Source organism: Periplaneta americana, chromosome 1 (genome assembly GCF_040183065.1).
Source record: "Periplaneta americana isolate PAMFEO1 chromosome 1, P.americana_PAMFEO1_priV1, whole genome shotgun sequence".
Lineage (NCBI taxonomy): Eukaryota > Metazoa > Arthropoda > Insecta > Blattodea > Blattidae > Periplaneta > Periplaneta americana.
Genome location: NC_091117.1, coordinates 111,343,451 through 111,360,886, shown reverse-complemented (window position 1 = coordinate 111,360,886; position 17,436 = coordinate 111,343,451). Strand labels below are relative to the sequence as shown.

The window sequence follows — 17,436 nt, the reverse complement described above, 5'->3', positions numbered from 1 at the left end:
TTCATGATAACCTATGCTCTGCTCAGCTGCAATTTTGATATTATCTTGGATATTGTCCCACACGCTATTAACATCTGTCAGATTCGTATATGTAAGACATAATAAAAGTCTGAACTAACCTGTAGGATTCGTATATGCAAGGCATAATAAAAGTCTAAACTATCCTAACCTGTCAGATTCGTATATGCAAGGCATAATAAAAGTCTAAACTAACCTAATCTAACCTGTTACAGATTCGCATATGCAAGGCATAACAAAAGCCTAAACTAACCAACTTGTCAGATATTCGTATATGCAAGGCATAATAAAAGACTAACCTAATCTAACGTGTTACAGATTCGTATATGCAAAGCATAACAAAAGCCTAAACTAACCTAACCTGTCACAGATTCGTATATGCAAGGCATAATAAAAGCCTAACTTAACTTGATTTGTCATTTCTGTCAGCTGTTTCCCAGTGAGAGAATATTAATTTAAATTTGTTCGAGTCTGGGTGTTGGCATGCAAATATAATACACAACCCAGTTTTCAAGACGAGTTTTTGTAAAAAAAGGTGCGTATTATAAATATGGTAATTCACATCACATCATTCACAGAACCTACCTCATTAAACCTATTCACTAAATTTAGCATTGTTTTTCTACACAGAACTTGGTGGCTAAGCAATTTATGTATGAAGTTTTTCTTCGTTCTGCCACATGATTTCTTTTTCCATGTGTATGTTTTCGAAATGCATACACCTTCATGCATTGAATATGTAACCATTGGAAAACACAACCAACACAACATAATGAACTGCACTTATTTTAGCAGACTCAATGCATGCCTTTATTTTAGGCTGCCAAAGACAGACTCACACAGTTCATTTCAGAGGATGAGGATTCACCAACCATGCAGCTTTCACGTGGTGGTCTGTACCTCTCTTTCATTTCTCAATAACAGTTGATGCGTTAAGGACAACATAAACACCAATCAGAAGTTGGAGTGATAAAATAAGCTAAACTTTAGGGAATTCACCAGCCATGCAGATGATAAGGGGAGATGAACTCGTGAGAATAGTCGAATTGTCTCTTTAGTGGTTAGTCATAAAACAGGGATGTCCAAAATTTTGAAAACTTATTAAATATATTACACTATGTAAGTTTTATTTCAGCAGTGCCATGAATTCGAAGATGTAAGCATAAGCCATGGCGTAGCGGGAGGAACCTATCACTGGTCAGCCGACAGAAACACTGAGAACATTCGCTGGGACTTGCTGTACATTTATTTTCATACTTTTTCCCTCTTCAAACACAATCAAAGATAAGCCAATTTATGAAAAAGGTATTTGTCGAATACAGGGGAGAGCCATTAATTCCTCCTATTGAAGGCTTTAAGGAACCAACCTGGACAAATACCCAATGTCCCATCCCTACCTTCCCGTGGTGCAGCTGTTAGTAAGCATAATTTTACAAGCTGAACTAAAGGGTGGGGGGGCTACTCGTCAATTAGCACTGGTCAGCTTGAAGAAGAGTTAATGACCGAATTTGGTATAATTTTCCTCTATTCAATACCTAATTCCGTCTTTACCAGTGTGCTGCATTGGAGTTAAATCACTCGCTTGAACTTGGTCGAATGTCACACCCTCGAGCGAGAAAAGATCAGTCGTGATACGCTCGTAGTAAATAGAAGCACAGTGCAAGGTCATCTCACCGACATGTCTTATCTTGTATGGAAGGCGACATATAAGATACACATATGTTTTGCCCACATGGTAAAAATAAGGCTTTATTTTCTGCGTTTATGACAAACATTAATGGAACAGTCTAATGGAACGTACCAAAACAGTAACATGAAGTTATAAATAAAATAGTATGAAAAACTTCGATATACAGTTATTATTGCTAATTAATAGTTATTCAATATTTAATTTACCACATATATAAATATGATAGGTCCATACATAGTGTTCTGCTTATATACTGCAACAATGTAGAAATGTTTACAAAATATTATTGATATAGCAGTAGATTAATAACGTCACAGAAAATATAATAAAACGAATAATCATGCTGCACAACTGTTACAGACGCAAAGATTGATACACTAATTATTAGAGATTATTATTATTACTAGAAAACTTGATACTGTTCTTGCATTATCGTGATTGTGTTTCCCATTTATAATAATTACATTTACATCCAATAACCTCTATCAGATGTGGCAAAAACAAAATCACTCCTGTGTGGGGAAAAAAAAAAAAAAAAAAAAAAACATTTACCTACAACATTTATAATACCGGTACATTTTAAAGCAAGTTTTGTAGTTGTACTATGGAGAGGTTAGTTAAACACTGCAAAATTTTGAAATGATAAACATCTATGATGTTACTACACAGTTCATCACTGTAACAAGAACGAATGCCTAACGCTCGGCTTATACCATTCGAAGATTTATCACTCGCGACAATTTTACCCATCATGCATGTGCGCTACCTATCGGATTATGCTATGAACTACTTGGCGCTCGAGCGAAAACGTCCAATGCAGACCTCTGGTCTTTACCCTTTCCTATCCAGTCCTCTGACTGAACTCTTACTTTCTTCGACCTAGACAGTATTAAAACATTCGAAGCCTAGGGGTTCATTTCACTTTCCTTCCTACCCTTTCTACTTTTCTGTTCCTAGCGCTGACCTGCTATGGCACTAAAATCGTCCTCCAGTGGCTTAAGGAGGGAAAGGTGGTGATCAACAAGATCTCCCAACTAGATATAGTAGACCCATCATCGACCAATAGCAGGTTTGGTCCTCTAGACATTATGGGGGTTGTGTGTGGATGAAGTACCCACCAAAACGTTAAAATATGGTGTTCACTTAAATCGGCTACAACTTGCCATTTAACATGGATTCAGGACACCTCAAAATCTGTGCGTCAGTGGCTGACCATGACAATATCTTTGAAAAATATTGAACTGCAAGAGGTCAAATAACTTTGTCAAACGTCTGGCATTAGAAAACAACGACAAAAATAAATTTGTAACTTTGTTAAAAGATGCTATTCGAATTACCCCTCCTCTCTTTCCACCATACCTTTCATTCCTTTCCTCCTTAATCATCATCTCTCTTTTTATTTTCCTTTCTCTTTTCTATCATCTGTCTTGTTTCTGTTAACTGTTAAATTTTTATTATGGACACTTTATTATATACATAGTAAATATACATAATCCACCTTCTTGGCCTCATCTCGCCAAATATCATCTCGCTATCACCAATCTCTTCAACACTAAATAACCTAGTAGTTGATACAGTGTCGTTACATAACCAGTTAAAATAAAAATAAATACATAAACCACTGCAGTTGGTAGAATTCGAATATTACATCACAGCCGATGCAAGATGTCAAAATGACATGTCAAACTGTGATTGGTTGAAAATAGAGTAATTATATAGTAAGCATCGGCCAGGCTACCATCTTCCCGCATTAGAGGTCCAGTGCACATACTTTCCCATTAGAATGTAAAGAAACTGACAATATGTCGATCATAAGAAAATGTTGAACATTTAATTAAAGCTTATGCGTATACTGTGTTGGATAATGTATGTGCCCGAACCTCTTTTGTGGGTAGATGACCTGGCTGATGCTTGTTATGTAATTACCAAAAATAATAAAACAAGTAGACAGAGGAAAATAGCAATTATAACAAGATAGCTAAAGTCAAACATACGCACACCAACAAGCTACAGCAGGGTATCCACCTGTGTGGAAAACTGGGAATACCAGGAAATTTGGTGGAGTATTGGAAAACCAGGAAATGTCAGAAAATTCTGGGAAAAATACAGAAATCTTATTTATTCTTCCGTCAAATATTTTAATTTCTTATTTCGATTACTAACAATACATTCCTTAATAGTGGAACTTCAAATAATCGAGGTAATTTTTGCTGTGTTTTAACCCAGAATATGATAAAAAGGACTATACAAATAGGCCTTCCAACCAATACAAGAAGTTAAACTTGACCGCAATTCAATGAGGAAGGACTTTTACATTGCATTAGATGACTTTGACCAATGAGGACAATGTTTTTGTAGACACAAATAAATATGGCGAAGCACACATTCACTAGCTTCAGTTTTAACCATCAAGTTACTATATTCTTTTTCATAACTTAACTTCCTTCTTTATGAGCTGGATTTTATAATAATTTTATTGTAGTTAATTTCACATCTATCAGAATTTTGGAAATTAATGAGGCAAGTGGATAAAATGGACATATTTTTAGTGTTATGTTTATAAATTATGTTTGGGAGGGGGATGCTGGGAAAGGACACATTATGAAGTAACCCGACAGAGAGAAGAAAAGAAGATTGAGGATTGGAATGTGGAATGTAAGGACTCTTCTGCAAGAAGGTAAGTTGGAAAACTTGAAGGAAGAAATGAGAAGAAACAAAGTGAATGTGATGGGAATATCAGAAGTGAGGTGGGAAAATAGTGGTGAGTTGGTGAGTGATGAATTTAGGTTGTTTTATTGAAATGGTGAGTCAAAGGAAGTCATGGTGTTTGTGTTTTACTTGGACCATCTGTGAATGATAAAGTGATATTATCAGTGTGTTATGTAGATGATTGGATGTTAATGGTGAGACTACAAGGGAAGAAGATGGACTTAGTGCTAGTTCAAGTTTATATGCCACATAGTGGATTAGGAGACGAGGAAGTGGAAGAAAGCTATGACAAGATACAAGAGATAGTTGAGGAGAAGAAGGGAGCATGCGTAATCCTAATGGGCGACAGGAATGCAGTTGTAGGAAAAGGACAAGATGGAAGAATAGTTGGAAAATATGGATAGGGAAAAAGAAATGATAGAGGAGAATATTTGGAGAATTTCTGTGAAAGAAATGCAGTGATTGTTGGAAATACATTATTCCAACAACATAAACAAAGAAGATACACATGGACATGCCCGAGGGACGAAAGGAGATATCAGATAGACTATATACTGGTACAGGAAAGATTCTGAAAGTGCATAAAAAATGCAAAGACTCTACCAGGATGGATATTAATTCAGATCATGTCCTATTGATAGGCGAAGTAGATATTAGTTTGAAGAAGGTAAGAGGAAGACAAGTGACGAAGAAATTGAATATGGAAAAACTGAAGAACGAAGAGGACAGAAGAAAATTTGAAGTGAATTTTCAAGAGAAAGCCGCTGCGTTAGAATCCACACTGAGAATAGTAATGAGTACTGGACTCGTTAAAAAAGTTGTATACAAACAACAGCAGAAGAAACAATAGGATCTATAGGGTGTGAGAAATAAGAAACCTTGGATCACAGGGAAAATGTTGCAGAAGAAAAGGAAATGACAAAATGGAAGAACATCAACACAGAAGAAGGTAGAAGAAATTACAGGAAACTAAACAACTAAGAAGAGAAACTGATAAAGCAAAAGAAGACTGGATGAAAGAAAAATGTGAAGAAATAGAGGATCTAGAGAGAAAAGGAAGATTATGATTTAATGTACCACGAAGTGAAATGTTTGGAATTCACAAATAAGAACAGGAAATTCATGTGGTTGATAGAGGACGACAATGGAAATGAAATAACAGACAAACAAGGAATACTAAACAGATGGACGAAATATGTAAATGAGTTATATGTGTCACGGAATCGTTCAGATGACTTAGCTATAGAAGACAAAGATGCCATATCTAAAGACAAAAAAGGATTTTCAATTTTAAGCAAAGAAGTTGAATTAGCACTTAAGGAAATGAAGAATAGAAACCAACAGGAGTTGATGGACTCCCCATTGAATTAGATGGAAAAACAGTTGGAAGAAGAGCAGTTTGGTTTCAGGAAGGAAAAAGGTATGAGAGATGCAATTGGACTGCTACAGACAATCAGCGAAAGGTACCTAGAGAAGAATAAAAGAAGTGTATGTAGTTTTTGTGGACCTAGAAAAGGCTTTTGACAGTGGATTGGAATAAACTGATGGGGATCCTAAAGAAAATTAGTGTGGATTGGAAAGAGAGAAGACTGTTCAGTAATCTTTATATGAAACAACAAGTGAACGTCAGTATAGGAGAAGGAAGTGAAATTGGAAGAGGAGTACATCAAGGATGTAGCATAACTCAGTGGTCAGAGCGCTTAATACGTAGAACCAAGGACCTGGGTTCGATCCCTGGCGCCGGAGCGAATTTTTCTCCTCAAATATTGTCACCATAACAGATATTATTCTGTAGGACCAAAATAATAAAATCTTTACTAAATTCTTCTAACTACGAGGCGTGTTCTTAAAGTAAGTTCCAAATGGGTGAAGTAAGTAAACAGGAAGATATTTACAAACCATTTTTGTTGCATTGTCTTCCCCACACTTCAATTACTTCTCAACATAATCTCCACCATTGAGGCATTTATCGAGTCATGGCACAAGTCTTTCTATCCCCTCATTGTAGAAGTCGCCCACCTGCGATGCGAACCACTCCTGCACTGCTGTTTTCACTTCATAATCGCCATCAAAACGTTGACCACCGAGGAACTTCTTGAGGTGCAGGAAGAGATGAAAGTCACTCGGAGCCAAATCCGGGCTTTAGGGGGGGGATGGTCAATTTGTTCCCAGCCAAATTTCGGGATGAGATTTTGGGTGTCACGAGCTGTGTGTGGTCGAGCGTTGTCATGAAGCAACACAACTCCATCGGTCAGCATCCCACGTCTCTTGTTCTGAATTGCACAATGGAAATTCTTCAAGGTCTGACAATAGGTTTCTCTATTAATGGTTTCACCCCGAGGCAAGAATTCGATGAGTAGGACTCCTTTTCTGTCCCAAAAAACAGTGCACATGATCTTGCATGTTGACATGGTTTGTTTGAATTTCTTTTTCCTTGGCGATGCAGTGTGCCTCCATTCCATGGACTGCTGCTTCGATTCAGGTGTCATGTGAGACACCCAAGTCTCGTCACCTGTCACGATATGGTCAAGATACTCATCGCCTTGCTCATTGTAATGTGTGAGAAAGCTCAATGCACTGGAAGCTCGTTTGGTTTTGTGTTCCTCGGTGAGCATCTTGGGTACCCATTGTGAGCACAATTTCAATATTGTAATCGATCTGTCACAATTTTGTAGAGAACACTCCACGACATTTGTGGAAAATTCATGGAAAGTGAAGAAATTGTGAACCTCCTGTCCTCATGAATTTTTTCATCGACAGCACGCACCAAATAGTCATTGATCAAAGATGGCCGACCGGTACATTGCTCGTCATGCACAGAGACGCGGCCCTCGAACTTCCTAATCCATCTCCTGACCATTCCATCACTAATGGCATCATCACCATACACCGCAGAAAGTTGATGATGAATGTCAGCTGGTTTGATGTTCCTCGCACTCAAGAAACAGATAACAGACCGCATCTCACAGTCGGCGGGGTGCTCGATCACTTTAAACATTTCAACTGATCACAACTAACCACACACATGGACTGCATGCACAACTTGCCTGAGGACTGAAGAAGAAAACACGCATGCGAAAAATAACGATTGCAGTGATGCGACTGCTATAATTGAAAACGGAACTTACTTTAAAGAACACACCCCGTAGCAGTGCATGTTTCTGCACAGATTACTGTGCACTTTACTGCGGAATCCCGGCCATTAGTCACTCAGCTGAGTGCGCTCCTTGTATAATGGCAGTTGACTTGAATATAAATGTCACCGTATATGCCCAACTTGGAGTCAGGCCACAAAGGGAAATAACACTTGAGGAGAGTTCGATCCAGTGCTGTGGATTGAATTCGGGGTAGCTCAGTGGTCAGAGCGCTTGGTACATAGAACCAAGGACCCGAGTTCGATCCCTGGCGCCGGAGCGAATTTTTCTCCTCAAATATTAATTAAGCGAAGCTAGTCTAACTCGACCTAATCTTTTCTCCAAGAGATAGCTATCCTCTCATCGAATTCTTTAACTCCGTCACTGAACTCAGGGCTAATGGAAGTAAGTTATCCTAATCTTTTGTTTCTGGGTCTATACAAGCAATAGCTATCCACTTAGCAAGTAACAACACTGAACTCAGGGCTGGATGAATCTCTCAAATGTTGCTAATTTGAAATCCAACACCACTTCTGCAAAAATTTAACTTTAAAAGAAGGTTGAAAAAAAATCGCTTATATTTCACAGTTAAATTATTGTTTAATTATTTTATACAAAAGTGATTAAAAAAAATTAACTTCATAAATGTCAACCTCCTGGACTGTCTGTTCCCCGATCGAGGTGGGTGCCTCCAAGTTGGTGACTGGGAGACGCAATTGTGGCTCTTGTGCTGTTCTTTTTGTACATTTATCGTGTTATCACCACCCAGTTCTTTTCGTTCTGTTTTTGTCATAGCTGTATTTCTCTTCGCCTACCACCATGCATGCGGAATGCCCACCACATCATCACAGCCATTTTCACCTTTTCATCCTTGCTGTATAGTTTTACCACATCCGCCTCCAAAATGGGATTTGCTGAGAATGCCTGATTAGGCCTCATTTTTCTTCCCCTTCTGTCTACTTATATTGATTATTAGATTAAGTTTCGTAGGCTTATAACTCCCATCTCACCAGTTGGGATCTTTCCTATCTCCGTAGTCCTGTCCCACAGTTTCGAGCGTGACTTCCGAATTGTATGGCCAGACAGGGTGCCCAGCAACGAAGCAATAGTGGACCCTTGATACTGCCCCTATATGCAAGTTTAGGTGCTGAGCCCAGATCAGTAGTCAAGTACATTCATGTAGAACCCTAATGGGGGCCCGGGCAATTTAGACGCCCTGGTGACCGATTCTGCTTGCCAGGACAGATATATTGCTCCGTGTTACTGCTAACAAATGGGCATTGCAATGTAATCAACCACAAGTCTCCTGGAACTGTGTGGTCTCGGATTAATCGGCTTTGGTGGACGAGCTTCTTTGGAATCAGGTTGGAGTTAGCTGGATAGTCCTGCTGTTGTTTAGTGTAGAGTGGAGAGCCACGAGCAGTTATTCTCGTGGTAAGGGCATAAAATTGCGGCTTGCCTCTGGTGTAAGACATGCCAATAGATGTGTAATTCCCAGTTTGAAGGGTAACTTGCGTGAGGTGGGTTGCTTGGGATCGGGCTGCAGCTGGCTGGCACAGACCGTGAAGAATTTTTAGGTGTCTTTTTCTTCTGCCCCCCCTCCCGACAGTTCTGTAGGGGGGGGGGCAGTTTCAAAATGGCTTCTTTGCGCTCCCCCCCCCTTGGAACAACAAAAGAAACAAAAATTAGGAAAAGACACAATAACTGATGGTCGTATGACGAATATTGCTATGGATCTGGATTCTGAGAAAATGAAAGTTAAAAGTGCTGCCTCCAAAATTTATAGAATAACACTGGATGGCTAAGAAAAAACAAAGAAAAACATCAGTCCATTTTACGTCAGATGCGCACTTGACGGACTCGTTGGGCAGGTCAAAAATGCAACTCGACTACGCAATGGCAGTCTCCTCATCGAGACTATATCTCCAAAACAGAGTGAGACACTGTTGAAAGTGAAGTTGCTAGGGTCTTACCTTATTAAAGTCGAATGGCACTCCTCGCTGAACACCACACGGGGATTGGTGCATAGGGATTCTCTAGACCAGCATTTCTCAAAGTATGTTCCCCGGAACCCCAAGGTTCCGTAAGCAACTCTTAGGGGTTCCGCCAATTCCTGATGTAAAAGTTATTTACTTTTTAATGTCTAAAATATAATGTTATACAAACATGAAAAAGAATAAGAATAGAATTATATCTGTTTATTCAGCCATTTTATTGGCAATTATCAGAACAAAAATGGGTACCGTTTACACCAATCTGATCATTAATGCTTGAAATAATAATAATAATAGGTGCGCTTGAAGTAACAAGTGTCTGCAGCTAATACATTTTCCAACAATAATGCACAGGTGTAAATTGTATACAGAATTAATTGAAAATTCTGTGAAGGATATTTTGCAGAGTTCTTTTGACGTTCCTTCAAGAAAGCACACGAAACTCTGGAGAGGTAAAACCATTATTTTGAAATTCAAAGTGAGTTAAGTGTTAATTTTGTGTCTCAAAGTTTATTTAATAATATCAGAAAAAATGTCAAATGTTTTAAAGAAAAATTGTGCGAGTTTTGTCATCCCTTCTTCAAAATTGTGTAACTAGAGGACAAGTTCGATCATTGTGAACTACGTCGTTCTATTTTTAATACAGGGTGACACTGATGGTGGCTTAAAACAGAATCATTAAAACAATCAACACTCAAGTGTGCCACTACAACTTCAAATATCTATAAACAAGTATGTGGGTCTGATGAAGGCGAAATGGAAACACCAGGTTTAGAAAATAGCTGTTCATCATCTGAAAATGTGAAGGAGCCAACATCCAAAACACAACATGAACCTGTAATTAAAAAACGTAAACATAATGAGAGTTACATAACCTTGGATTTCATGGATGCTGAAAATTGCCCTCAGTGTGTAATATGTGGCAGAATTTTACCTAATAGTTCGATGGTATCTTCAAAATTACGTCGTCATTTTGAAACAAACTATGCTCACTTTCATGACAAGAATATTTATTTCTTTGATAGAAAACGTTGTGAGTTACTAAATTCACAAAAGTTATCTCAGACATCTTATAGTTTTTTAGTAGGTTATTTTACGACGCTTTATCAACATCTTAGGTTATTTAGCGTCTGAACGAAATGAAGGTGATAATGCCGGTGAAATGAATCTGGGGTCCAACACCGAAAGTTACCCAACATTTGCTCATATTGGGTTGAGGGAAAACCCCGGAAAAAAACACAACCAGGTAACTTGTCCTGACTGGTTTCACGGCTAGACGCACTAACCTTTACTCCACAGGTGTGGACCATCTTATAGTACAAATGAAAAAGCAACAGAGGCAGCTTTCATTGTAAGCTACAAAGTGGCTCAGGCAGGTGAGTCCCACACAATGAACGAAAAATTAATAAAACCCTGCACGACTGATATGGTTAATTGCATGATCAATGAGAAGGAGGCTAAATAATAATCTTCCATGCCGCTTTCAAATGACACAGTGGCTCGTCGCATTCAAGACATGGCAGTTTAGGTCAAGGAAGAATTATACCGTTGGTTCAGATCATGTCAATTTGCACTACAGTTAGACAAGTCAAGTGATGTAGCAGATCTGGCAGTTGTACTAGTGTTTGTCCGTTACCATTATGAAGATGCTACCGGTATTGAAAATTCTGTGAAGGATATTCTGCAGAGTTGTTTTGACTATTATGTAAACTGCTGCCAGCTAATGCAACAGAATCTGAAATTTTCAGACTTGTTAGTGAGTACTTGGAAGAAAATCATATACCCTGGGACAGTTGTGTTCATGTCTGCACGGATGTTGGGAAAACAACTGGTACAGTATCGTGCATAAAGTCAATTGCAAAAAATTGTAAAAGCAGTCATTGTATTTTGGACCGTCAAGCTATGGCCACATCAAAAATCCCACTGTCCGTCAGAAATGTTCTTAATGAAGCAGTAAAAATCGTTAAGTTTATCAAGTCCAGACCACTAAATTCAAGACTCTTCAAAATCATTTGTAAGGACATGGGAAGCCTTCATAAATCTCAGCTTCTCCATACAGAAGTGAGATGGCTTTCTCGCGGAAAAACTTTAAGTGGACTCTTCGAACTTAGGGCTGAGATGATGACTTTCTTCATTGATCACCATCTCGAGTAGGATGATCGTTTGAGTGACAAACAATGGCTCTTGAGACTTGCCTATTTATCTGACATTTTTGTCAAAATGAACGAAGTAAATGTGCCATTGCAGGGGGAAAATGCTAATATATTCACTGCAGCAGATAAAATCAGGGCTTTCAAAAGAAAATTGCAGTTCTGGATGAGAAGTCTAGCTGGCCGTGAATTTGAGAGCTTCCTTGCTTTGAAAGATATCCTTGAGAAGAACGAAGAAACTCTCCTAGAACTTGTTGAAATCAATGAAGAATTTGTAAAGCATTTGGAGGATATGCACCACACTATAGAACAATATTTTCTAGAACGGGAAAGTGAAAACAATTTTCAAAACTTGTGGGTCAAAAATCCATTTGATATCAAAGAAAAACCTTCTTTCCTCGCTTCTGAAGAATACAAAGCATTACTGGAATTAACGTCCGATTCACCCCTGCAATCTCAGTTTAAGAATCTCCCTGTGATGGACTTTTGGCACAGCCTGAGAAGAGGGTACCCAGTGTTATCAAAGAAAGCTATTAAATCAACAACATTATTTATAATTTTTAAATGTGTATAATATGTGACATCAATAAAAATGTGCAATGTTAGTGGTAAAAATACATTTGGTAATTTAATATTGTCTGTAATATATACACACACACCACTAATATTCCGCTGGGTTCCACAGTTTTATTTTGGGTTTAAAAGGATTCCGTGGATAGAAAAGTTTTAGAAACGCTGCTCTAGACTATATGTCTAATGAAGAGATCCAACTAGAACTGGCAGAGTAGTCCGTGTCCAAGACTTACCGTTTATTGCATAGTTGGGACAAACAGACAGACAGACTGTTCCCCTGAGCACAGTCTTTTTTACCTTTGAAAAGCCTGCCTTACCAGAATACTTGTTGGGTACTAGCGTGTCCCTGTTAGTACATATGTGCCAAACCCAATGTGGTGCTTTAGGTGCCAAAGGTTTGGGCATATGCAGAAATGTTGCACAAACAATAACTTACGTGCAAAGTGCGGCAGTGGTGACCATGGGGATTCCCCATGTCCCAATGCTGAGCATTGTGTGAATTGTTCAGGGGACCACGCTGCTAATTCTAAAAATTGCCCGAAGTATATGGTAGAGAAGGATATTCAAGAGCTCCGAGTTCAGGAAAATGTTATGTGTAAGCGTATTTTTGATCAAAAAAAGCGACGGAAAAGTCCTATGCGTCAGTATTGCAGAAGACAACAGAGGGAATTTATGCATCCATGCAAACGTCACATCTTGCAAGTATGCCTGAAAAGTGAATTGAGACTGCAACCCAGACATATGTGGACGCTGCCACTCAGTAGGCCTGATAGAACATCAGAATGTCGCACACCTAGTTTGGGTGGTGGGTCGAGATCACGCTCTCAATCCCGTCCTCGATCAAGATCACGATCAGGAGTGTGACGAACTGCAAGTCGCCACAGTCGCAGTCAAGGACACCAAGTCATAGAAAAGATGAGAAGAGAAGATTCCCTGTAAAGCCACCATCATGATTTAGCTCAGAAGATCCCCTATAAAACCACCATCATGATTTAGCTCCTCGCGATGACCGATGTTATATAGTGGAATGTGAACAGAACAGATATACAGAACTTCAACAATTGATCTATCATGAGAAACCTGCTATTTTATGTCTTCAGCAGACACACCTCCGACCTGAACACTCCCTGAATATTTCAGGATACAGTGTTCATCGGTACGATCATCTTGCTGGTATTTGGGCCAATGGAGGTTGCACTATCCTACTCCGCCAAAGTATCTTTTACTACGTCATTATTAACACACCTCATCAATGTATAGCAGCTACAATAACTTTACCTAGCCTTCAGTTTTCAATAGTTTGTGTGTATATGCCCCCAGATATACCTTTCACAGTTAATTACGTGGAACACATTCTGTCACAGGTACTGGCTCCATATTTGTTAATGGGGGATTTTAATGCATCTCACCACTCTTGGGACTCTAACTCCAATGATGACAGAGGAAATAAAATAGAGGTATGTACCCATCTAAATCTGATTACCCTGAATTCTGGGGAAGCAACACATCTATCCTTGGCTTATGGTACTTACTCCATGATAGATATCTCTATTTGTAGCTCAGTTTTGTCCACGCATTTCGAGTGGTCAGTAATTCACGACCTACATGTTAGTGACCACTGCCCAATCCGAATGTGTATGTCTGCTTTATGCCCTGCGGAATCTCACTGTCCAAACTGGATTATTAAAAAAACGGACTGGGTCGGATTTTCAGAGTCCATTTCATTCGATGATAACAGACATGAAAGTGTGGACTCCATAGTAGTACACTTCTCAAATGTGGTGATTAAGTCAGCAGAGTTTTCTAGCTCCTGGTTGTCCTACAGGCCAAAATGCTTCTCTATCCCTTGGTGGACGAATGCCTGCAGAGATGCAATCTGAGACTGCAAACGTGCCTTAATCCAATTTGAGTGCCATCCGACCCAAGAAAATTTTGTCCGGTTTAAATGTCTTCGAGCCAAAGCTCATCGCACTGTGTGCGATGCTAAGAAGACGTCTGGACAAACTACGTCAATTCACTGAAAAACAACGTCCCAACTAACATCGTATGGAACAAAGTCCGTTGAATAATAGGGAAACGTAGTTATGTAATTCGAGGCCTTCTGAACAATGGAGTAACGACCACCAGTCCCATAGAAATTGCCGAAATATTCGCTAGCTCTTTTGCACAGATAAGCAGCTCAAATAATTATGACCCGGAATTTCTAAAAATCAAAGATGCTGCGGAAAAACGAAGCCTCAATTTTAAGTCAGATATCACAGGGTATTACAATAAACCGTTCACATCCAAGGAGCTGGAGGCAGCACTAGACACATCCACTGACACATCCCCTGGCTCTGATAACATCCATAACCACATGCTTCGCCATCTCCCACCAGCTGGCAAATCCTTTCTGCTGAGAATGTACAACAGAATCTGGACTGAGGGGATATTTCCATCTACTTGGTGTTCTACCATTGTTATCCCAGTTCAAAACAGGGAAAGGATCCATCTTTACCTGGAAGCTATAGGTCAATTTGTCTCACCAGCTGTGTATGCAAGGTTATGGAGAAAATGATAAGTAAACGTCTGATGTGGATACTTGAATCAGAAAACCGATCATGTAATATCCAATGTGGTTTTCGTAAGCACAGATCAGCCGCAGACCATCTAGTTCGGCTGGAGACTACCATTAGGGATGCTTTCCTCAAGAAGGATCATCTTGTGGCGGTCTTCTCTGATCTAGAAAAGGCTTATGATACCACATGGCATCATGGCATTCTGCAAACTCTGCATGATTGGGGACTTTGTGGCAATCTACCAACATTTATTGCGAAATTCATGGCAGAGCAGTATTTCCGAGTTCAAATAGGCAGCACACTCTCTGACGAACATCTCCAAGAAAACGTTCTGCAGGGGTCTGTATTAAGCGTTCTTCTTTTCTGCATTGCGATCAATGGAATTACCGACTGTGTGGATGGACGAGTATCTTTTCTGCTGTACGTCGACGACTTCAGTTTGTAATTCAGCTCCCAATATCTTCCATCTATTGGTCGACAATTACAACTGATCATCAACATATTATCACAGTGGGCTCTTCACAATGGGTTTAAATTCTCCACTCATAAAACGCAGTATGTCCACTTCTACAATCATTGTAGACTCCATCCACATTCTGAACTGCATCTTAATGGAGTGGAGTTGCAATATACAGACACTGCGAGGTTTTTGGGCCTTATCATTGATTATAAAGTAACGTGGAAAGCGCACATACGTGATTTGAGAAGATGTGAAAAGTCCTTAAATATTTTATGCCTTTTGTCAGGGATTTGCTGGGATGTAGACTGCACAGTGCTTTTACACCTTTATCGTGCTCTTATCCGATCAAAGCTGGATTATGGCTGTTTTAGTTATGGCTCAGCATATAAGTTGAAGTTACATCTTTAAGATATTGTCCATCATCATGGGATACGACTCACTACAGAGGCCTTTCGAACGAGTCATAGAAAGCTTGTATTTTGAAGCGGGAGAACCATCCCTGTATCAGCGATGTAATGTGTTGTTGTGCTCATATGCTGTTAAGCTCTGCTCACAGCCTGAGCACAATTCTTATGACTCCTTTCACCATTTGTCTCTTTACTGTTGATTCAGTGAAAGACCATGAAGGCTTCGTCCAGCAGGTGTATGGTTTTGTGAACTGCTCTCTGAGCTCGACATCCCTCTACTAACTGTTCACACACTGAAGTATATGACCATTCTACCATGGTTTATGTGGCAGCCCATGTTTGATATAAGTCTGAGTCGGAGGTTTAAGAATTTTATACCAGCTTTTGTTTATAAACTTCGTTTTAGTGAACTTTTATCACGATTACCAAATTATTATTTAGTTTTTACTGATGGATCCTGTATAAATGATTGTGTTGGTTGTTCCTTTGTTGCAGTCGGACAGATATTTAAATGTAAATTGAGCCAATACACTAGTGTTTTTACTGCTGAACTATATGCTTTTTACAGAGCTTTATTGTTTTTACTTAGACAATCCCGGAGGAGATTCCATTCTAAGCACCATTCAGTCTCTGCAGTGTTTGAACTCTGATGATCCGCTTGTGTTGAGAACCCAGGAACTTTTTCACACTCTCCTAAGCTCTGATTCTGAGATTGGAGTAGTGTGGGTTCCGGATCATGTTGGAATTCCTGGTAACGAGGCAGTGGATGCTGCAGCAAGGGATGGTGCTATGAAAGTATCTCAGATGTATTGGTGCGAGAGGTGACAAGATGTTCAAAATTATCTGAAGCAGTGGGAGGGAGAATGGTCTGCACAAGAGGGAAACAAATTATGGAGTATAAAGAATACTGTTCAAGTTTGGGATTCATCCACAAGAATGTCATGACACGAAGTTTTACTCATCCGGTTGACCACTGTCCTCTAACACATGGTTATCTCCTACATGCCAAGTCTCAGCCAGAGTGTGATATATGCGTGTACCAGTTACGGTCGAATACATTTTATTACATTGTAGGAAATATGACTGTGACCATGTTCACAGTATGCAATTTGGCCGACTCTGTGTGATGCTCTTGAAAATTATTTTAGCTGTGCAAATGCAGTTCTGAGATTTTTTTCGAATATAGGACTTGACAGGGTAATTAAATTTTTTATTGACCTATTTTACATGTCATCCGGACCCTTTACATCCGGAGGTTACATTTGTTGTTTTATTATATATTTTTAACATTCTTGACATCTCAGATATTTATATCCGAATATTTTATAAAATTTTATTGTTTTAAATGCGCCAGATAATTTATCTCTGGTGATATTTGTTTTATTATTTTATTGTTTCTTTTTAAATACTAGGTTATGAGAATTGCTCACTTTTATGATTTCATAAGAATCACCTTGTGTATACTGCATTTGTGTACCTCATTTTTACTGTGACAACTTGTTTAGTTTTGTGTTAGCTTTCAGTTTATTGTATTGCTTGTATTTTGTTTTTGAGGAATTTTAGATAAGAATGCAAATGAGTAGCTGATGTGCCCTTTTTTAAACCCCACTAACTGTCTGTTCCACTTTTTTTTTATAAGAATTTCAGACTTCTGACACAATGATAATTTTTTTCTTAATTATCTGGTCCACTATTTCGAAATGTTCACTTAAAAGCGTAATGTAGATGTCTATAACATATTTT

General features: G+C 38.9%; 1 protein-coding gene across 3 annotated transcripts in view; it reads left to right on the top strand.

Annotated features, from left to right (window-relative positions):
* l(2)dtl (WD40 domain-containing protein denticleless) overlaps positions 1-17,436 on the top strand; it is a 94,103-nt gene that overhangs the window by 6,059 nt on the left and 70,608 nt on the right. Inside the window, exon 1 of one of the 3 annotated variants that reach the window (XM_069825865.1) lies at positions 13,706-13,725. The exons of the other annotated variants lie outside the window; for them this stretch is intronic. The gene's annotated coding sequence lies outside the window, so the exon portion shown is untranslated. Of the gene's footprint in view, positions 1-13,705; positions 13,726-17,436 lie in introns of those variants that run through there. 3 annotated transcript variants of the gene reach the window in all.